Here is a 23,007-nt window from a genome sequence, read left to right on the forward strand (position 1 = left end):
ATGAGAGCATTTAATCAATTTGCATTTAAAGTAATTTTTCATAGATATATATTTGTTGCCATTTTATTTGTATTTTTACTTTTTTTTTCTTGTTCTTTTTCTTAAAGGAGACCCTTTAACATTTCTTGTAATACTGGTTTGGTGGTGATAAATTCCTTTAGCTTCTTCTTGTCGGGGAAGATTTTTGTCTGTCGTTTGATTCTGAGAGCCTTGCAGGATAGAGTAACCTTGGTTGCAGGCCCTTGCTTATCATAACTTTGAATATTTTGTGCAAATCTCTCCTGGCCTGCAAAGTTTCTGTTGCAAAATAATCTTACAGTCTTAAGGGAGTCCCTTGTAGGTAACTAACTGCTATTGTCTTGCTGCTTTTAAGATTCTCTCTTTGTGTTTAATGTTTTGCATTTTAATTATGATGTGTCTTGCTGTGGGCCTCTTTGAGTTCACCTTGTTTGGGACTCTCTGTGCTTCCTGGACTTGTATGTCTTGTTCCTTGACCAGGTTAGGGAAATGTCCTGTCATTATTTCTTCAAACAGGTTTCCAGTTCCTCACTCTTTCTCTCTCTTCTCCTTCCCACATCCCATGACGTGAGTGTTGGGCCTCTTAAAGTTGTCCCAGCGGCTCCTTATACAATCCTCGTTTTTCCGGATTCTTTTCTTTTTTCTTTTTTCTTTTTGCTGCTTTAATTGCATGTTTTCTGCTTCTTTATCTTCCAAATTTCTGATTTGACCCTCTGCTTTACCTACTCCCCTGTTGATTCCCTGTTGTGTGTTCTTTGTTTCCGTTAGTGTATTCTTCATCTGGGACTGGTTCTTTTTTATGTTTTCTATCTCCATTTTTATGTGTCCTGTCTCTTTGTCAAAGTTCTCACTAAGCTCATCTACTCTTCCTCTAAGTTCATTGAGCATCCTTATAGCCAGTGTTTTGAACTCTACACCTAGTAGGTTGTTTGTCTCCATTTTGTTTAGCTCTTTTTCTGGAATTTTGTTCTGTTCTACTTTTTCATTTGGGATGTGTTTCTTTGTCTCCTCATTTTGGCTGCCTCCCTGTGTTTGTTTCTATGTGTTAGCTAGAACTGCTACTTCTCCCAGTCTTAGTAAGGTGGCCTTGTGTAGTAGGTGTCCTGTAGGGCCCAATGGCACAGCTTCCTAGGTCAGCAGAGCTGAGCTCTCCAAGTGTGCTTCCCCCCCATGTGGACTATGTGTACCTTCCTGTTGTAGTTGAGCCTTGATTACTGTTGGCACATCAGTAGGGGTGATTTACCCCAGGCCCATTAGCTGCCAGGACTGGCCATGACCACAGTGGTGGAGCTGCTGTGCAGGGGCCATCCCCATGGAGCACTAATCACTTTAGCTCATGGAGGAGGTTGGGTTGTGCTTCGATGTTTTCTGAAGCTGTTTACCAGGTGTGCTTGCTGTGGGGTTTCCTGGGAAGTACAGGCCAAGGTCAGCTGCCACATGTGCTCTGCTTGGAGCCTCATGGCATGAGTTACAAATCTTCTGCAGATGGCTGCTACTTATGCTGGGCTTGGAGGTGCCTGGGAGAGGCCAAGCTGTGAAACAAGGCTGGCTGCTGCTAGTGCCCTGCCTGGGGCCATTTAGCAAAATATATGGGGTGTGCCAAGGCCAGGTATTGCTTGTCTGGGGTTTGTGAACCTTTGAGGGATTTTAGGAAAGTCTGAAGCATGAGCCAAGACAGTCCATTTGTATGGGAAAGCCATTGGATGGGTGCACAAGTTGGGTGGGGCAGGGTCTTAGGGAATCACCAGGGCGAAGCTAATAGTATGAGGGAGGTTGATGGAGACTCAGATATGGGACCTGCCTGCCGGTTCTGCTAGGGTAGTTCTCAGCAAAAGAACAATGGACTCTGCCAGTAGTTCTATTTGGGAGAAAGCTGCCTTCCAACCCTTGTCCTCATGCCAGACAATTCAATTTCTCCCCATTATGTCTCCAACCTGACTTTTGAGCTGCTACCCCAGCGCTGGAGCTTAGAGAGAGTGAATCAGAGTAAGTCTGTGCAAGTGAATCTGTGCCTCGGGCCCTTTAAAAGGAACACCTGGGATTTCAGGAGCTCTTTTTCTCTCTCAGCCACAATCCCCACTGGTTTTCACAGCTAGAAATTATGGGGATATCTCCTTCTATCACTAGAACTCTGGGCTGGGGACCTGGTGTGGAGCTGAACCTCTCGCTCCTCACGGGGGACCTCTAACAAATACGGGGACTGCAAAGCAACAGATTAGTACTTGAGCTGAGATGACCAAACAGTTTCTCTGCCTTACAGGTAAGGAAAGATGAATTCACATTTAATTATGATCTTAATCTTAATTACAGATTTTAAAAAGTAACAAAAGTGATGCTGCTCATCTAACAGACCCTGTATGGTGTCTGGGGTGCTGTTTCATGAATCCAAAGCAGGTAAGGGTAAGGGGCAAACAGATAAAAGAGCAAACTAAATAATTCAGAACTGTGACAGGATCTGTCACAAGGGAAGCATCCCGCTTTGAATCTGGTATACACAGAGCTCACTATTTCCTTGTCTTTGCAGAGTCAGAAGAAAAAAAAATTGAAAGAGATAATGGAGAAAAGATGGGCCAGATAGGAATTTTGCTAATCAATCTTCAATTAGAATTTGGGTAGACATTAGGGATTCCCCATTTAATTGATGGGCCTTTGGAGTCAAAGCTTAATAGATTTTCCTCTGTTTTCTAGAATTAAGCACAGTTATAACCCTATATGATTGTCCATTTACTTAGTTTTTTAAAATAAGCTCTCTGATGATCTTGCTCTTTGTTTTGAAAATTTTGACCCCTGCTTTTACCCAAGAAGTTGGCCATATTTGTCACTCAAATTAATTTCTGTGTTCTCTACATTCTTGCTACTGGAAGTGTGGTCTTCAGAATCTTCATTGCTGTCATCAGTGAGTAGTTTGCCAGAAATGCAGAATACCAGAGTCCACATTAGGTCTACTTCATCACAGAATGCATTTTAAATCACCTCCACCCAGGTTATTGGGATGAACGTTTGACAAATATTGATCAATATTACCACATCACTCCAAAGGCCACAAAAGTTACTCTGTAGGGAGTTGATCCTGGTATCTGAGCATAAATAGTTTGAAGAATGTTTTCATTAGAAAAAAGTGATGGTTAAGCTAGATGACTCTGAAATGGTTTTTCTGCCCATCTCGAAGATCAGGTGCACGTTGAAAAGTAAAGAATAGCCTCGGGGAAGAAGAGAACTTCATACTCCAATGAGGACACAAGTAGAGTAGGCCTTACATGAAAAGTAAATTCATCAACTTTAGTGAAAGGTGGAGAACATTGTGGGGTTCTCGGGATGACACAGCCAAGTAGAATGCTGTTTAAGATTTTCCACAAAGGCTAAGGGAAGAGTCCCTGGGACAATAGCCATTCATGTGCCAAGTTGGCCCAAGAGTTTTTCATATCTATACATGCACAATGTTTGAAAAGAAATAAATCATTTTGCCTTTTTTGTGTGTTTTGTTATATTTCAGATATGATCATGATATTGAAAAAGTATAGCGGCAACTGTCTAGAGCTGTCGACACAGTCCATGCATTCCTGTTTCATAGTATGCTGTATGCTTCTAATGACTGAATTATGACTGGCAAATCTCCCTGCCTGTTTGGCATCAAGTTCCATAAGGTCAAAGACTCTGCTGGTTGTGTGAAGCACTACATTTCCAGTAGAATTTTTGGAAGCTGGGTGGAATTGATATTTGTTGATGTGCAGGAGATCAGTGTCTCTTATGTAGGATGAAGAGTTTCCTACGATGCAAGGAGAGTAGGGACCTGAAGATGTGTTGGGAGGAGGACTTGACAACCATCCGAGGGACAGCAAGAAAGTGGGGGAGCAAACAGTGCACTTTAAGAGAAAGATTAAGTGGAGTTGGCTAAAATAGAGTGGAGTGAAGAGGAGGTGATCCGCATGGCTGGTGTGGCCCAGTGGTTAGAATGTTGGCCCGGACACCAAAGAGTCAAGTGTTCGATTCCTGGTCAAGGGCACATACCTGGGTTGCAGGCTCGATCCCCGGCTCTCGTTGGGGCACGTGCAAGAGGCAACCAATTGATGTGTCTCTCTCACATTGATGTTTCTCTCTCCCCCTTTCTCCTTTCCAGTTTCTCTAAAAAGAAAAATCAATGAAAAAAATATCCTTGATGAAGATTAACAACAATAACAACAACTACAAAAAGAAACAGTAAGACCCTGGTGTGGGCTTACATGCTAGAAGAGAGAGAAGAGGGATGTCTCTCTTCTTGTCACTGTTTAAGAAAAAAAAATTAAAAATTTACAAACCAAGAATAGTGTAAAAAATGGGAGAGGCATCCCCTGCCTATGTCACCAGACACACGACATATATAATGTGTTTAATTGTTGTGCTGACATACACAGAAAGTGATGGCCTATCTGTATACTCATTACACCTGATTCCCAACAGTTTTGGTTCAATTAATTACATTTTGTTAAAAATACTATTGAACAAAATTAATAATAGAATTATAAGAAAAATATCTTTAAAGAGAGTGAACAAATTACCTGGAAAGTGAATTAATTAAGGACAATTTCATGCAAAGAAATACAGTATTAGTTATTCTATATCACTACAGATTGCTTGGGGATGGGTAAATTTTTTTTTACCCACTATTAAGAATTTTAATTACCAAAACAGCAACACTCAATGAAATCTGAAAATGGTCAGCATTAGATACTATTGTTTGTAATATTTAAAATTCTTGATCTTCATGGTTCTTTGAGTCCAGTCTGGGAACAAATCACCTCATTTTCAGGGTGAAAAAGTGAAAGGAAGGAGAGGAAAGGAGAGAAGTCCTATAAGCCAACATCAGAAGTTTGGTTTGGTGGAGAGATTACATGAGTCAGAGTTAGGGGAGCCTAGATTTGGGGCTTGTCTCTGCCACTGAGAGGCTGTGAAGCCCAGGACCCATAAATCACCAATCTGTGCACCGCTCTCCCCATTTGCAAAAAATTGGCATTTTACAAGGAAATTCCTCAAATTCTTTCTTGTTCTGAGATATTATGTTACTATTATGGAAAATATGTATTGCTATTTACATAATCATATAGCACTTTGGATGTGAAATGCTTGAAATATTTCTCCATGTAATTATTATGTCAACACTTTGTCTGGGATAGTGGGCTGAGGCAACTTTTTTCCTTTTCTAGTCAATTTTGTTTTAGGAAGGTCACACACAAGCCTACTCTAGTCCTGTTTCTTAGACTAAAACACATTTGATGCTCGTTATTTCCTAATTGTAATTATAGATAATAACTCTATTGACGTGGACATAAATTGTTAGAAAAACATTCAGTTTGTGATTCAAATCCCTTTTAAGGCCCTGGAGCGTGGTTGTTAGGAAGAGCTGCAAAGATTAGAAAGATGGCAATAAAACGTATTTTCCTTTTTGCAGGTTTCCAGCGCTTTAATGGCCAAAGTTCTGGCTGTCACGCTATTCCTTGAGCAACTGATTTTAAAAAGGCATCAGGAAACGCTTTTATGAGTTTTAAGGCTCCCGTAATAGCCCATCCACTCCTGATACATTTCATGTTCCTGTATTAGACACAGAGCCATTTCCACCACTGCTCTCTGATTACCGCGCACTGTAGATTGTTGCGGCAATCATAGGCTTGTTGCTATCGCGGGCTTAGCATGGGAATTCAGAAACGCACACTTCCATTAGCCAAGGTTTGGATATGCTCTTATTCCACATACTATTAGAACATAAATCTATGTTTTAATAATTAGTTTGCATGACATTAATTAAAGTGCAATTGCCATTGCGATTAGATGCTTACTTTTTTATTTAAAAGGCAATTTCCTTTTATCTTAACATCAAGAAAAACATACTGATAATTGTAATCATCTGGCATTTATGTTATTAGTTTCTATACAATCAGTTTTTATTTGAAGGGATATTTAGCAAATAGAAAATAATCTGCATTTAACTAGTAAATCTTTTCTGGCATATGTGAAAATTTCACAGAGAGCTGCGATTATATTTGCAGGGGTCAATGGTAGCTAATTTAAGAAAAACAATGATTTTAAGCCGTACATTTTGCCTGCCATGACATGCTCCGTTCTTCTCTTTAAAGTCCGCTTGTATTGCACCCCATGCGAGTGAGAACTGACTGTTCTTGCTGTCACTGTTCTATTACTGAATCCCCCTCTAAATGCTATGTTCTATCACCAAATGCCACGTATAACTTTCCTTTTATTGTTATTTTACAAAATTCTTCCCAAAGGGACAGGGACTGCTTCATATACGCAATTTTCTTGTTGCCACCAAGCCTAAAAAAGGCCCAGGGCGAGATGAAACCATCAGTTAGCAGTTGTTAATCATGACCTTCATGCCTGCCTGTAGGTCCCATCTACTTGAGAACCGATGGCAGCAGCTTTAAAAGACTGTGAGGGATGGAGCCAGGAAGATATGGTGACTTTTCTTAGGTTAAAACTTTAATGATGTGTAACATACATGTAGTAAAAAGCATCCTCACAAAGCAAACACACCTGTGGACCACGTTGTGGGTCAGAGAAGCTAGTATCACAGGCTCTCCGAAGTCTGCCTTGGGCCCCTCCCAGCCACTGTCCCCCCCTCCCCGAAGGTCACCACGGTGCGGTCTTCTATCAACACTGAGTATGTCATATAAAGTGAACCATATGGTGCAGGTGCGCTTATGTGTTTTCACTTAATATCGCGTTTGTGGTATTTATCCCTGTCTTTGCATGTTGTTGCATGCAGCGAGCGTGCCTTCCGTATAAGTGGGCCAGTTTGTGTGCCCAGCCTGTAGCTGGTGAAGTGGGCACGGCTTCTGCCCCCAGCGGTACAAGGAACTCGCGGCAGGGAGCGCTCCGAGCGGCCACTTCAGTGTGTGTCTCTTGTGGGTATATTTATCCATTCAGGTTAGAGCTATATTTGGGGCTACATTTGCAGAATCATATAGAATGTATATGTTCAGACTTAGAAGGTAATGCCAGTTTTTCAAAATGGTTGCAGCAATTGACACCCCCCGGCAATGCCGGGAAGTCCCGCGCCCTTGGCAGCACCTCCCCTTCGCAGGCCGTACAGTTTGGCCTCACTGGCGGGCGTGGTCGCAGGACATCTTTCTTAAGTTTTATTTCCCTGATGGCTGATGAAAGTGAACACATTTTCATGTTCACTAGATATCTGTACATCCTGGTTTGTGCCATATTTTACCCACTTTTGGGGTTGTCTATTTCCTATATATTTGTATTAGTTTTTCATGTATTTTAAATACAAAACCTTCATATGATAGGTATTTTGAAAATATATCTTCCAACTCCGTTATTTATAAGTGTATTGTTTAATTTCCAAATAGTTGGGAAATTTTAGTCATTTATTTTGGATATTGATTCTTAGTTTTATTCCACTGTTAATAGAAAATATGTTCTGTGTGGTTTCAATCTTTTGAAATTTGTTGGGAATTGCTTTATAGTTGAAGGTGTGATCAATTTTGATAACTGTCTTAAGAGACAATATAAATTCTGATGCTTTTGTGTGCTCTCTTTTATATCAGTTTTTAATCATGTATATAAGTATTAATACCTACATTAGTACATTGCTATATTAGTGATTACATAGACATGTAATGCATATAATTAATCATATGTACATATATCTATACACATACTTATGTTCATGCATATACATTCCTATCTACACATGTATACAGCGGCAGGCAAAACTAGGTTTACAGTTGTGAGTATGCGAAAGTGTTTATTCTTGTACTATTTACTTATTAATTATTGTATTATTTTCATTACAGCTGTAAGCCTACTTTTGCCCACCGTGTACGTATGCACACACACTAACTCACTGTTTTTGTTTTTGTATTTGTATTTGCAGTTCTTTTTCTTTAGAATTTTAGTAAACACATCCCATTGTCCTGGCTCCATAATTTGTGTTGGAAAGTCTTATTTTGGTTTTATTATTGCTCCTTTGAATGTAATAATACTTCTTTTTCCTCTGGCTTTTCTAAAGACATTTCTTCATCGTTTTGTTTTACTTTGACTCGTCTTGCCTGCAGTTCATAGCGTGTTTGGAATGTGTTTCCTGACCGATTTCCCCTCAATGTCTGAGAACTCGGCCATTATCTCTTTCAAAAGTCAATCTTTCTGCTCTCTTGGCGCTCCAAGTGCCTATGAGTTATTATTTCATTTTATCTTAATGTACTTTATTTTTTGAGGGTAGTGTTAGGTTCACGGCAAGAATGGGGGGAGGTCCTGGGATTCTCACATCCCCCGTCCCCCCCAGGCACGGCTCGGCTGCCACCGCCCCCCAGGGCAGCAGGTGCGTGGACACAGTGCACAGGCCGCGACCAGCACCGCGACCCGAGGCCGGGGTTTGGCGAGGCTTCATCTCCGGTGGCGCACAGTCCGCGGGCTTGGGCGGGTATGAAACAGCACGCACTTGCCGTTACAGTGTCACAACTTTATACCCTAAATACCCTCTGCGCTCTGCCTGTTTATGCCTCCCTCCCCTTCCCTGGCAGCCGCTGACGTTTTCCTACCCCTGTAGTCTTGCATTTTTCAGGTGTCGTCTAGTTAGAATCATGCAGTGTCTAGCCTTTCCAGATCCTTCTTAAACTTAGTAACATTCCTCTAAAGTTTCTCCATGTCTTTTCATGGTCTGATAACATTTCGTTTTAGCACCGAATAATATTTCATTGTCTGATTGTAATATACTTTATCTATTCACCTACTGAAAATTCTACTGGTTATTTTCAAGTTTTGACAATTATGAATAAAACGTCTATAAACACCTGTGAGCAGCAGGATTTTGAGTGGACATAGTTTTCAACGCCTTTTGGAAAACATCCAGAAGCACAATTACTGGATCATATACTGAGTATATTTAATTTTGTAGAAACCTCCAAACTGTTGGCTGAACCGTTTGCATTCTTACGTGGCTGTACCATTTTACATTCTTATAGGACTATACCATTTGATGTTATATTTTTGTAATACCACCACAGATGGTCATTATATACCATTTTGCATTCTTACAGGAATATAATACATTTTCTTATGAGAATAACAATTCTTAAAGCTTCCTATGTTCACTAGCATTTGGTCTTGTCAATGTCCCAGATTCTGGCCATTCTAACAGGTATGTGGTGGCATCTTATTGTTGTTTTCATTTACATTTTTATGATGACATATGATGTGGATCATATTTTTGTATGCTTATTTTCCATTTGCATATCTTTTTTGTTAAGGTATCTGTTTACATCTTCAGTCCATTTTTAACTGAGTTGCTTGTTTTCTTATTGTTAAATTTAAAAAATTCTCGTATATTTTGAACATGATTTTTACCAGATATGTGTTTTACCAATATGTTCTCCAAGTCTGTGGTGTTACTTTTTCCTTTTTTCTCTCATTTCACTTTCAATTTAATTTTTATTCAAGACTGTCTTTTACAGAACAGAAAATTTTAATTTTAATGAGGTTCAGCTTACCAATTCTTTCTTTTTAAAATTATACTTTTGGTGTTGTATCTAAGAAGTCTTTGGCAAAGCCAAGGTCATACAGATTTTTTACAGTTATCTTATAAGAGGTTTATAATATTTTGTTTGTTTTGTTTAAAATTAGGTCTGTGATGCATTTTAAATTAAAAAAAAAAACTTTATAATCAGTTTGTCAATATTCAAAAATAACTTCTTGGGATTTTGATTTGGATTGAATTGAATTTATTGATCAAGTAGGAAGAGCTGACATTTCCACAATATTGAGTCTTCTTATCCGTGTATGTGGGTTATTTCCCTATTTATTTCTTTGGTATCTTCCATCAGGGTTCTGTATTTTTCCTCATATTAATCATGTACATATGTTGTTAGATTTATACATAAGAATTTTATTTTGGGGATGCTATTATAAATGGTACTGTGCTTTTAATTTCAAATTCCATTTGTTTATTGCTGGTATATAAGGAAGAAATTGACTTTTGTATATTAATCTTGTATCTTGCAACCTTATTATAATCACTTATTAGTTTCAGGAATTTTTTTGTTGACTCTTAGGTTTTTGACACAGATGGTCATTTCATCTATAAAAAAGAGTTTTATTTCTTCCAGATCAGTATAACTCTTATCTCCTTTTCTTGTCTGATTGTATTAGATAGGACTTCCAGTATGGTGGCAAGGATCAATATGACAGGTAAGGTGCTTGCCTTGTTCCAGATGTTAGTGGGAAAACTTTGAATTTCACATTATTAATTAAGATGTTAGCTGTTTATTTTTTTAGACTAGTCTTTATCAAGTTGAAAAAATTCCCATCTATTCTTAGATTACTGAGATTGTTTCTCATAAATGACTGTTGGATTTTGTCACATGCTTTTTTGTGCATTTATTTGATATGACAGTGTGATTTTTTTTCATAACCTGTTGATGTGATAAATTACATCAGCTTGTTTTGAATGCTTAACCAGAGTTGCACATCTGGGATAAATCCCACTTGGTGGTAATGTATAATTATTTTCATACATTGTTAGATTTGATTTGCTGGGATTTTGTTTAAGGTTTCTGCATTTATGTGCATGAAATATATTGGTCTGTAGTTTTCTTTTTATTGAAATGCCTTTGTCTGGTTTTGGTATTAAGGTAACACTTGCCTCACAAAATTAGTTAGGAGGCATTCCTTCTGCTTCTATCTTCTGGGAAACATTGTAGAGAATCGGTATAGTTCCTTCCTGAAATGTTTGGTAGGATTTACCAGGGAACTCATTTGGAACTGATGCTTTCTGTTTTGGAAGATTATTATATATTGATTCAATTTATTTAATAATATTCTCATTCAGATGGTCTGTTTTTCTTGTGTAAGTTTTGGTGGAGTCTTTTTTCAAGGAATTGGTCCATTTCATCTAGGTTATTAAACTTGTGGGCACAGAGTTGTTTATAGTATGTTTCTGATTATCCTTTTAATGTCCACGGGATCTGCAGTGATGTTCTTTCTTTAATTTTTAATAGTACAGTAGGCCCTCGTTATCCATGAGGTATGTTTCAACCCCCCCCCCCCAGTAAGTGTGGGAAACCACAGATAGTACCAAACCCTATATATACTATGTCTTTTCCTATACACTTATGGCTTCTCTTTGGCATATTCAAATCGCCAGCATCACTACTCTTGCACCTTGGGGCCATTATTAAGTAAGATAAGGGTTAATCACAAACTTCAATACCTTGACAGTCAATTTGATAACCCAGATGGCTACCAAGTGAGTAATGGGTGGGTGGGTAGCATATAGAGTGTGGATATGCTAGACAAAGTGATAATTCATACCCCAGGAGAGACAAAACAGGACGGCAGGGGATTTCAGCACATAACTCAGAAGAGCATGCAATTTAAATCTTATAGATTGTTTATTTCTAAAACTTTCCATTTAATATTTCAGATCATAGATGACTTTGGGTGATGGAAACCATGAAAACTGAAACTACAGATAAGGAGGGACTAATGTAGTAATTTTTGTCTTCTTTTGCTTTTTCTTACTTAGCCTGGCTAAAGGCTTATCAAATTTATTGTCTTTTTCAATGAATCAGCTTTTGGTTTAGTTGATTTTCTCTATTTCCTGTTTTCAATATCATTAATTTCTTTCCTAACTCTTATTCTTTTTTTTTTTCCTGCTTATTTTGGCTTTAATATTTTTAGTTTAAGTCTATTGCAGTCAGATAACAGATATTGTATAATTTTTATTATTTAAAATTTGTTAAGGGTGTTTTAGGGCCTAGAATGTGGTGTATCTTGGTAAATGTTCCATGTGAGCTTGAGAAGAATGTGTATTTTGTTGTTGTTGAATGATGCAGTCTATAGATGCCCATTATATTCAGTTGATTGATGGTGTTGTTGAATTCAATTATGTCCTTATTGATTTTCTGTTCCCTGAATCTGTACATTTCTGATAGAGGGGTGTTGAAGTCACCAAGTACAATAACGGATTCATCTATTTCTCATTGTAGTTCTATCAGTTTTTACCTCTTGTATTTTTTATGCTCTCTGGTTAGGCACATAGACATTAAGAATTGTTATGTCTTCTTGGAGAATTGACTCCTTTATCATTACGTAATGCCCCTGTTTATCCCTGATAACTTCCCTGGCTCTGAAGACTACTCCATCTGAAATGAATATGATTTTCTCTTGGTTTCTTTGGATTAGTGTTAGAACTGTATACTTTATCCATTTATTTATTCATTTGTATTCATTTATATTTGCCTGTATATTTAAAGTGGATTTCTTAAGGACAACATATAGTTGGGTCTTGTTTCTGATCTACTCTGGCAATTTCTGTCTTTTAATTGCTACATTTAGACCTCTAACATTCAATGTAATTATTGATATAGTTTGCTTAATATCTACCATATTTGTCTCTGTTTTCTACTTGTTGCCCTGTTCTTTGTTTCTATTTTTTTCTTCCATTCTTTTTTCTCTGTAAAAAGAATGTGTGTTTTTTTTTGTTTTTGTTTTTGTGGTTTTGTGAGATAATGGAAAATATATGTTGGTTTCTGTCTCCAGTTTCTGGCACAGAGCTCCTGAAACACTTATAATTTTCTAAGTGACAAGAAAACTGGAAGCATCTCTAGTTCTAATATTTGTCTTTTACCCAGTCCTTGACTTAAGGCTCCTGAAACTCTTGTAGATTTCTAAATGATAAGAGCAGGAGGAGCATCTTTGTTCTATTCAGGTGACTCTGCATAGGCCCCTGGATGGAGACTGATCACCAGAAAAACCAAGCCATGATTAGAAGCTTGGACTTTTTAGTTCCCCCACTCCCATCCTCCAGAAAGTGGAGAGGGGCTGGAAGCTCAGTAAATAATGTGTCATGCCCATGTGAGGAAACCTCCATAAATCCCAGCAGTAGTGGCTTAGGAGAGGTTTCATGCTGGCAAACACATCTGCACCAGGAGGGTAATGTATCCCCAGTCTATGGAGACAGAGCTCCTGCCCCTAGCATCCTCTTAGGCTTTCCCCGTGTATCACTCCATCTGGCTATTCATCTGTATCCTTTGATAATATTGATCATATCCTTTAATAAACTAGTAAATGTGTTTCCAAGGTCTGTGAACCCCTCTAAGAAAGTAATTAAACCTGGGGAGGGGTAGTGGGAACCCCTGATTTATAGCCAAGTCAGACAGAATTTGTGGGTAACCTAGAGTATACTACTTGCAATTGGCCTCTGAAGAAAGGGGGTGCGGTCTTGTGGGACTGAGCCCTTAACCTATAGGATCTGATGATACCTCTGGGTAGTGTCAACCAACCGAAGTTGTAGGACACTCAGCTGGTGTCACAGAGAATTGTTTGGCATTGTAGTAAAATCTCTACACATTTTGTGACCAGGAGCATCAGAAGTGAAATGACTCACAGGAAAGAAATACACAGTGGGAGAGAAGTGCGATTTTCAACAGGAGGAAAAGACTGTTTTTCAGTACAGGTTTTAAATGAGCATTTTATTTGATCACATTTTCTCTTCTTTTTAAACATATAAGTTGTATTTCTTTTTTCTTTTTCTTTTACTTTTCTTAGTGGTTGCCTTAGAGTTGGCATTGATTTACAAGTCATCCAAATCCATTAAAAAACACAACTTAAAAGATATGTTTTTACGAATTTTAGAGAAAGAGGAAGGGAGATGGAAAGAGAGAGAGAGAAATATGGATCAAACATCAATCAGTACGTACCCTGAGCTGGGACTGAACCCGCAACCTGGGGATGTGCTCTGACAGGGAGTCAAACTGGAGACCTTTCCATGCACAGGATGATTCTCAACCAACTGAGTCACACCGGCCAAGGCCCAAGTCCACTTTCAAATGGACTATAGTACTTCACAAGTAGTGTATTTTATAAAGCAAGTTAATCCTAAATCTCCCCTCTCATCCCCAGTGTTACTGCTGTCATTCATTTTGTTATACATAAGCACATATATGTATTTAATAATATATTATATAAAACATAAACATGTATTTAATCATATGTTATATATACATGTAAATTAAATACATTATTGCTATTGTGTATTATTTTGAATGCTTTCATTTTAGATCAATTAATAATAAAAATAGTTATGTTCACTATTTTATTTCTTTTTTCTTTTTTAAAATCTAAATTTCTTACCTATACTATTTTCCTACTCTAAGGAACTTCCTTTAACAGTTTTTGCAAAACAGGTCTACAGGCAACAAATACCCTCCATTTTTGTTTGTCTGAGAAAGTCTGTATTTCCCTTTTGAAAGGTAGTTTTGTCAGGTACAGAATTCTAGGTTGTGTATTTTTTCCTTTTAGCACTTTGCACTTTATTTCACTGAACTCTCTTCGTGTTTGCGTAGTTTATGAGGAGACATTGGATGTGATTCTTATCTTTGGTGTTTCATAGGCAAGGAATTATTTTTCCTGTAGCTTCTGTCAGGACTTTTTGTTTATTTCTGATATGCTGTGGTTTGAAAATGACGTGCCTAGGTGTCGTGTGTTTGACGCTTAGCCTACCATTCTTTGAGGTGTCTCAAGCTATGATTTGGTATCTGACATTAATTTGGGTAAATTCTCAGTCATTGTTACAAATATTTCTCCTGACCATTTCTGTCTTACTTCATTCCTGTTAAGCATATCTTTTCTTCTGTAGTTGTCTCATAGTTCTCAGATATTCTGTTTTTTAATCTATTTTTTTTCTTTGCTTTTGGTTTTGGAGATTTCCACTGAAATACACTCAAGCTCAGAGATTTTTTTCCTCAACTGTGTCCAATCTACTAAGCCCTTCAAAGGTATTCTTCAGTTTAGTTACAGTGTTCTTGACATCTCACCTTTTTCTTTGTTTTTTTCTTAGGATTTCTATCTCTCTGCTTATATTTTCATCTACTCTTGCATGCTGTCTACTCTGTCCATTAGAGCCCTTACTTTAGTCATAGTTATTTCAAATCTCTAGCCTAATGATTGCAACATCCCTGCCATGTCTGAATTCATGCTGGCGCTCGCTCTCCTTCTTTAAACTATATTTTGCTTTTTAGTGTGTCTTGTAACTTTTTCTTGATAGCCAAACATAATGTACTGGGTAAACATGGCTGCTACAAGTAGGTCTTTGGTAATTTGGTAGTGAGTTGTGGTAGGAAGGGGAGAATTCTGGAATCCTTTGACTAGGTCCCAAGTCCTTCAGTGAGCATTTGTTTCACAGTGTTTCTCAGTGCTCCCCGCCCTGAGGTGGGACAGGAGAATAAAGTAGGCTGCAGGTGAGTATTTCGTTTTCTTGACGTGGGAAGCTAACACTGGATGAAGGTGGAGATTCCCATCCTCCCAGGTTAGATAAGCCCTGGTTAATCCAACAGTTCAGGCTCTGGTTCCATGGTTTCTCCCAAAGGCAGAGCTTGGTAAGGACACCGTGCTCTGGTGTAGTTAAAGATATTTCCCTGCCTTCTCCCTGTCAGAAGAGTGAGATTCATTTCCTGATATTTACATTGAGTACCTGGCAGAGCTTCAGGAGATAAAAGGTTCACATGTTTGAGCCTGTGATGACTGAGTCCCTGGGTTTTTTCTCTCTCGCACATGCCCACACTAAGCCTCTAGAGATTTGTCAAGGACAGTTCAGCGGCTCCCTCTCAGGCTCTGGCTCTCGCAGAGGCTTCTCACTGTCTTGCCGTTCCCTCTTCTTGCTTCAGGTCTTTCCAGTTTTGAGGGCAGTAATTTGCCCTGTAACTTCATTTCTTTCATAAATCTAAGAGGAGTTTTTTATTTTTCAGTTTCCTTAGCTTTTGACTTGTTAGAATGGAGGGGTAGCTTCCAGGCTCTTTGCATACAGGATTGGGAACTGGAAATCCCAAGTATGATTCTTTCTCAGCCTTTTGGTTCTTTCTTTCCAGACCTTGGGTAGTTTCCTTACAAGCAGGTACTGATCAGTGCTCTGTCCAAAACCCAAGGTGGGGGCACCTGCAGACATCTAGGGTCCCATGTGTAGCTGCATAGTAATTATCTCCTTGTAGCTGCAGTTTTCTGGTTTTCTCCAAAACTCGAGTCTCCTTGGACATCCTGACTCTCGGCCCCATCTTTGCAACTCAGGAAGTCTCTCAGGTCGTCTCTATGGTCCTCCTTGAGCTGCAGCCCGGAAGCTCTCTTAAGGAAGCACCATGAGCGATTATAGGGCTTCCCTTGTTTTATTCCTAACTCTTCAGAATCACTGTCCTTCATTTATTAATTTTCAGAGTCTTGAAAACCATATTTTCTCTTGTATTTGTTTATTTTAAATTTGTCTCTGGTGGGAGGCCACCTCTGATTTATTTCACCCCAATCTGATCTGCAGTAGAAGTCCTGAGTTCATGAGTTCTTTCATCACTGTTTACTTATTTTTCATTGATCTCTCTTCTTTCAGAGAAATTTTTACATCTCATCATCTATCTCTTAAAATAAATTATAGCAATTATAGCATTTCTGGTAACTTAAATATCTCAGTCATCTATGAGTTTATTTCTATGCTTCCTTTCTCCTTTCTCTCTCCCCACCTTGACACTATTTTAGTGTTAGAATAATATATAATTGAGTCATTGACATTGTGTATCAATAAGTTATAGAAATGCCACATGATGCTATATCCCTTCATAGATCATTTAATTTAATGTTTTCTAGGCAGTTAGGGAAGGGGCAGATTACAGGCTTCTGTCTGGGATCCAAGGGTATGGAGACTGGGTTTCCACATTTTAATTCCTGGTCTATTTCTGATTTCCTCCTACACTATGTAAAGTCCTTCAAGGTCCTTATTGTGTGTCTGGCTGTTTATATAAAGTCTCTACTTTTTATCTGGATGCATATTTACTTTTGCACATACTAGTGTGAGACTCTCAAAAGCTCTGTGTAGCTTCTCAGCTTCTTAGAAGCTGCTTTATTTTAGATATTTGGTCTCTTGCCAAGCTGTGCCTAAACTTTTTGGTAAATGCCATCAGGGGAAACATGGAGTGACACACTGAGCTTACTTCTGTGTTCTTCCCTGATGTCATGAGATAGTTGTATTTTTGTGTGCCTGTGTGTGTGTCTGTGTGTTATACAGTTGTCCTATTTTTTTTTTTTTTTTGATGGGAAGCTAGATTTGATAAAAAGTGTTGAATCATAGCTGCAGGTGGAAGGCCATGATACTTTTTTGAATTTCACCTTTATTATTCTCAAAGTCTATGATCTTTTAAAAGTCACTTAATCTAAAGCTATTTTTTTTTTTTGCTCTTTAAAATAAAGATAGACTATTTTATAGAGCCAGTATAATAATATTGTAAGATGAACTTTTTGAAAGCACCAAGTAAGCTAAAATTAAATATAAAACATGATCACAGATTACATATAACATTATTTATAATATTATTTATAATAATAATAAACCAGTATTAAAAATTACAATGGATACAACATATAGCACATAAACTAAACTATATATCAAGCACTAATTTTTATCATGACAGTCCTGACAATAAATTCATAATACAGTTACTTACATCATCATTGTAAGACACCACTGAATGTTATCTTTTTATTTTAAATTTGGTTTGATTGACAATTTTTTTTAGAACTCTGAGCTCATTATTGTAAAAATAAGACTGAGTAGAAGAAAATACACTTTCAATCTTTTAGATTTTTATTGTGATTTTCAGTTCTTAAGAAATGGGGCCTTGTTTTAGCACTTTATCTTCTCTGAGCTTAATCAATCTCACCTGCATAATAGGAGCGACGCTGTTCTCCTTACAGGATTATTAAGGTAATCTGTGTAAAGCCCCTACCATCATGCTTGAGGCACAGACATCATTCAGAATTGTGGTCAGTAACTAGCAGTTGATTTACTACAAATATTTTCATGGATATTTGAATTCACATAGACTAGCAGGTATTTTAGTTCCAGAATTCTGTGGAAGTTGTTGATATAAGTTAATATAAATGATGAAGTAATGCTTTGCTTTTAATTTGCATGACATGACTCTAAAAATGAATTGGCTCTGCTTTCACCACTCAGTAAAACATGGTATTTTGTCTTCTGAATTTTTTTGTACCTCCAATATCTCATTCCTTTGGTCATTCTGAATAATTCCTACGATTCCTTCTAGATAGTTTTAACTACAACCTGTTCAGGAAAGCTCTCTCTAATCCGATAATATAAATTAGAAATTTACCATTTGGAGGGTTTCTTAATTTATTACATAAACCTGCATCAAATGTTGAAGTTGAATCAGTCATTTAAACGTCTCTTTGCTGGCCCACTCCCCACTAGAAACTGTTCTTCAAAGTGAAAGCCTGAGTTTTCATTTCTGAATTCCAAAGGCTTAGCTCAGTGTTGGACACCTGGCACGTGCTCTGGAAATGCTTGTTTCAGGAACAAATTTTTACAAGAAGGAATAAAGAATAAAATAAGCAGTGAGCACTACAGTGTTATCAGCTGTCCCACAGCTTTAGGGGAAGTTCTTCTAATGTAGATAAAGCAGATTTAACTAAACCACTGGTTTTTGGTCCTGACTGTGCTTTTGGGGAAGCTTTAACATATAAAATGTCTAGAGCTCTTCCCCAGAGGTTCTGGCTTGGCTTGGGAGGAGAGAGTTCTAGAATTTGTAGATTTGAAAAGCATCGTAGGAGACCAAAAGTTTTATGCTTAAAAGTGTTGATGTAAATATTCTCCCCCCAGTAAGGAATACTAGACAGCAATTGCTGATTAATATATGCACTGCTTTTAAAATCTCTGTAGGAAATAAAAAAATATGAAAATAAAAGTAAAAGTAAACAGAATTGGTTGAAACATTTAAATATTGGCTTCTACATGTGAATGATAGTTATTATATTTTCTGAAGCAAACTTTCAGACACCTGGAATATAAAAGAGCTGTCTCTGACTTGAAAATTGATTTAAATTTAAATGCTTACATGCATGCAAACATAAAATTTTATTTAGTTATTGCATAAAACCAACTTATATTAAATCAAACTATCTTCAAAGATCCTAGAATGTTCTTTCCATACTAGAATGAGTGTGGGGCTTGCAGTTAGATGATTACAGTTTGAGCCCTGGATCTACTACTTTTTGCCTTATTTTAGGGGAAAGCCTCTTCTTACCTTTAAGCCGAAGTGTCTTCCTGTGCAAACTTGGGAATACTCTAAAGTTCATATTCTCCCTTCCTTGGAACAGCCAGCTCTGTAGAGCCATGTGGCCTGTTGCTCTAGCCAGGTTTTCTGAGAGTCAGATTCTGAGATGGAGTTTGCAGGACTATCTGTTAGGGAATATCTGTGGGGAAACAGAACACAGCGATGTTTGGTAGAGGCCAACGTTGTGGTGCGATGCCTGATGACAGTTATGTTTAAATGACCATCAGAGTTATCCCCATGTTGAGCTTAGATGCTCTGGTCTTTACACCCAAGGTCAGGCAGCACATACACAGACGTTCAAACACAGTCTCTTTACTTCGTGTGCCTGGCACAGGACCTGGTAAACTAAAATGAGTCAGTATATATTTAATAAATGAGTACACTGTTACTCACATTTAAATTCTCATGTCAAATAGTGTGGGTTTAGGAAAGGCGATTTTTGCACCTCTGTTTTTTACCCCAGTGGTGATATTTGTCTCGCATCACTCCCTCTCATTGCTGCACTTACACAACAACTAGTATTGACATAGAGCGTGCCATGTGCCCTAACTTCTTCCTACACGTTTTGTATATCTATTTACTCATTTATGCTTAATAACCATTATATATGTATATATGTAAAATATCACTATTATCCCCAGCATGCACAGGAGAGAATTGAAGAACTGGCTGAAAGGTATACTCCTAGGTCGTGGTGAATTGAACGCAGGCTGAGCAATGACTGCATCTGCGCCGGTAACCACTGTGCTCCCCGGCCCCTGGCAGCAGGTGCCCGCGCTGGGGCAGGCAGTCTCCTAGGCAAGGCAGTCAGTCCCTGGAGGACAGGAAGGAAACTGTGCTGTTTTCCTTATGTGTTCACATAATACACACCTTCAAGAATCCTCAAATAATACTATAAAGTTTAGGATTGTGGGGAGGGAAGAAGGAAGGGAAGAAAGGGAAAGAGAGGGGAGGAAGAAAGCTCTGGAAGGGAGATGTTTCACCCCAACCTGCAAGGTTAAACATGTAGTGGAGATGAGGGCAGCTCCATTGAAACTGAAGAATCAGTAGGACAGCCAGACACTACCGTGTTCAATCTAAATATCCAAATGGGTGTTTTAGTGAGACTGTCCTACATCTGTTGCCCCTCCAGCGTCCACTGTTGATTTTTTCTCTGCCCACACCCTTCCAGGCCAGCGGGCAGCCTTGCTGAGAAAGCGCCCCTCTCTTGGCGTGGGCAGCCCCTCCATCGCGTCTGAACGGCGTCCTGATCGCCACGAGCACCTTGGGGACAAACCGCGTCACTGACCCCACCAGGGCACGTTAACAGGTAAGCTGCATTCTCGATGTTAGAGTTAATATAGTCACTTATTTTGAGAAATCATTTGTTTAAAATTCCTTTGAGTCCTTTAGTACTAAGATATGATTATCAAATCCATGCTTATTTTATTACCTACCAAGCTGTGGGTTCTCCGCCGAATAGCTCTGACATTTTGCTGCGAGGAGATGATAAAGGACAGCTCACTTTTCCCGCAATGACTCGCTCCCTAGGGGAGATGTGTGGCATCGGGCGATGGGATCTATGTTTCCCCCCTTTGGTACTAGTGATCTACCCCCACAAGAATGATCAGAAAATAGGCTCAGCTGGAAATAAGTGGGAAGACTGATTATGAGAGGTGACAGGCAAAGTGGTAAAGCGACAATCAGAGAAGAGCAGCGCTGCATTTATTGTCAGCAGGTGGTGAGCGCCTGTGTCAGCCCTGACTGGACGCTGAGCGTAACGCAGCGCAGAGAGTTCGTGGGTCACCAGCCGTGGGGACTCTGCTTTCGGTGGCGGTGGCGAGGCCTGGATGAGAGGCAGGGGGCCTTCTCTTCTGAGCCGTCCGCTGTTTGTGACCCCTGCCTGAGGAAGCTTCAAAGTGTTCCTTACGGGAGCCGTGTGGAAGGAGTTAAACCCTGGCTGTCAGAGGTGCTCATGCACCAGGGTCACCCAAAGGCCTCGTTAAAACGCCCCCGGCCGGGCGAGGCTGGTGTTTCCCACTCAGGAGCGAGAGGGTGGGCTGAAGCTGTGCCTCTGACAAGTTCGCGGGCGACCCTGCCGCCGCGGGCCTGAGGCTCCCGCCGAGCCCCTGAGCTGGTGGTAGAGCTGGAGGCCAGGGTCCCGGTTGGAGGGCATCGCATGCACACGGTGCGGGGAGCATTTCGGGAGAGCCGAGACTTCTGATTAAGAACTAGGTTTAAACTTGGCTCCCCTTTTATGAAGACTTTGCTTCTGAGCAAGTCCCTTTAAACTGAGAAGCTGCTTCAAAATAAACAGGACCCTGTCAAGAGGCTTTGATGCCTTAGTTAAGTTGGAAAATAGTTAGAATATTTGGGTGGAAGCTGATACTTTGGTTAAGAATTCTGGAAGCCAGATTGTCCCTCCACACACCCAGTCAGGCCCTTGGTGCCAACCACTCTGGTACCCCCTCAAGTCTCTGAATGCAAGTGCCCTTTCTGCTGTGGGATAGCTAGGGTTGTTGCTTAATCTTTTTGGAAATTTCTTAAAAAATATATATGTCTTTATTGATTTCAGAGAGAGAAAAGGAGAGGGAGAGAGAGAGAGAGAAACATCAATGATGAGAGAGTCATTGATCGAGCCCACAACCCGGGCATGTGCCTTGACCAGGAATCGAACCCCGATCTCCTGGATCCCAGGTCGACGCTCAACCCCTGAGCCATGCCTGGCTGGGCTGGAAATTTCTTTACTCTCTCTGCCCCCTGCCCAACTTTACTTAGTTAACTCTACCCATTCTTTGCATCTCAGCTTCACTGTCAACTTTTAAGAACTTCCCTGCCCTTGGCCCTCTGCCCAGTACCAGTTTCAACCCCTCTAATGCATGGTCTCTTAGTTCTGAGTACCTGCCTTCATTGCATTTATGTCAGTTGTTATTGCGTTTATTTGAGTGACTAATGGCTGTTTCTCTCTCTCCAACTGTACACTAAGCTCCACTTGGGAGAAATGGTCAGCGCCGTTCATTACCCAGCACATAGCAGAATCCCTGGCACCTAATAATTGCTCAGCAATTAGCCGCTGACAGAAGGAAGGAGTGAGTGGACCCAAAGCAGCAGCCAGGATGCACGAGTCTGTGCCCAGGGAGAGAAGTGCTGCCCCCGAGCCTGGGAGGGGGACCGCGCACCCCTGAGGGGTCAGTTACGCCTGGGACACAGCCCAGTCAGTGTTCCCATCTAGTGTTCCCAGTAGTTGTGACTGGCACTTCATTTGTGCGGCTCTTCAAGGTGTGGGACTGTTTTGTATGTTGCAGGGACGTTAACGTTTCTGGTCTCTGCCCACGAAACCCCAGTAGCGCACCCCCCCTTTTCTAAGTGGCCCGGACAGTAGATGCGCTTGTGGAGACCGAGGCCGCGGCTCCCGGGGCTGCGCCTGACTCGCTCCAGCACCTGCTTCTGCCCGAGAAAGGAACAAAGAAGCAGGCAGAGGGCCATTCTTCTCCTCCCACAAAATACTGCCACGGCCGGCTGAAGGATTACTCGAGAAAACATATTACTGAGCCCTTAGTAGCAGCCTAGCAGCTGGTAAACTCTCAATAAATAGGGGCATTAATAATGAGAAGCGCTGTTCAGGCCTGACCTAGGAAATGAGGCGACGTCGGCGAAAAGAAGAAAGGTTCAGGGACTCTTCAGGAAGTCAACCGAATCTGTCTCGGTAATGTCTTGGGGGCCAGAAGGGGAAAATCGCTTTGTAACTTATGCTTGGACACTGGGTACCGTGAACGCAGATCAGGACGTGTGCAGAGGATAAGCTTTCGGGGGGGGGGTTGCATCTGCAGTTGGACGCCCCGGGTTCCAGCTGGCTGTGGGTGCACTGCAGAGGGCTAGCACCGGGGTGGGCAGTGGGGAA

Source organism: Miniopterus schreibersii, assembly GCF_964146895.1.
Source record: "Miniopterus schreibersii genome assembly, chromosome: 7".
Taxonomy (NCBI): domain Eukaryota; kingdom Metazoa; phylum Chordata; class Mammalia; order Chiroptera; family Miniopteridae; genus Miniopterus; species Miniopterus schreibersii.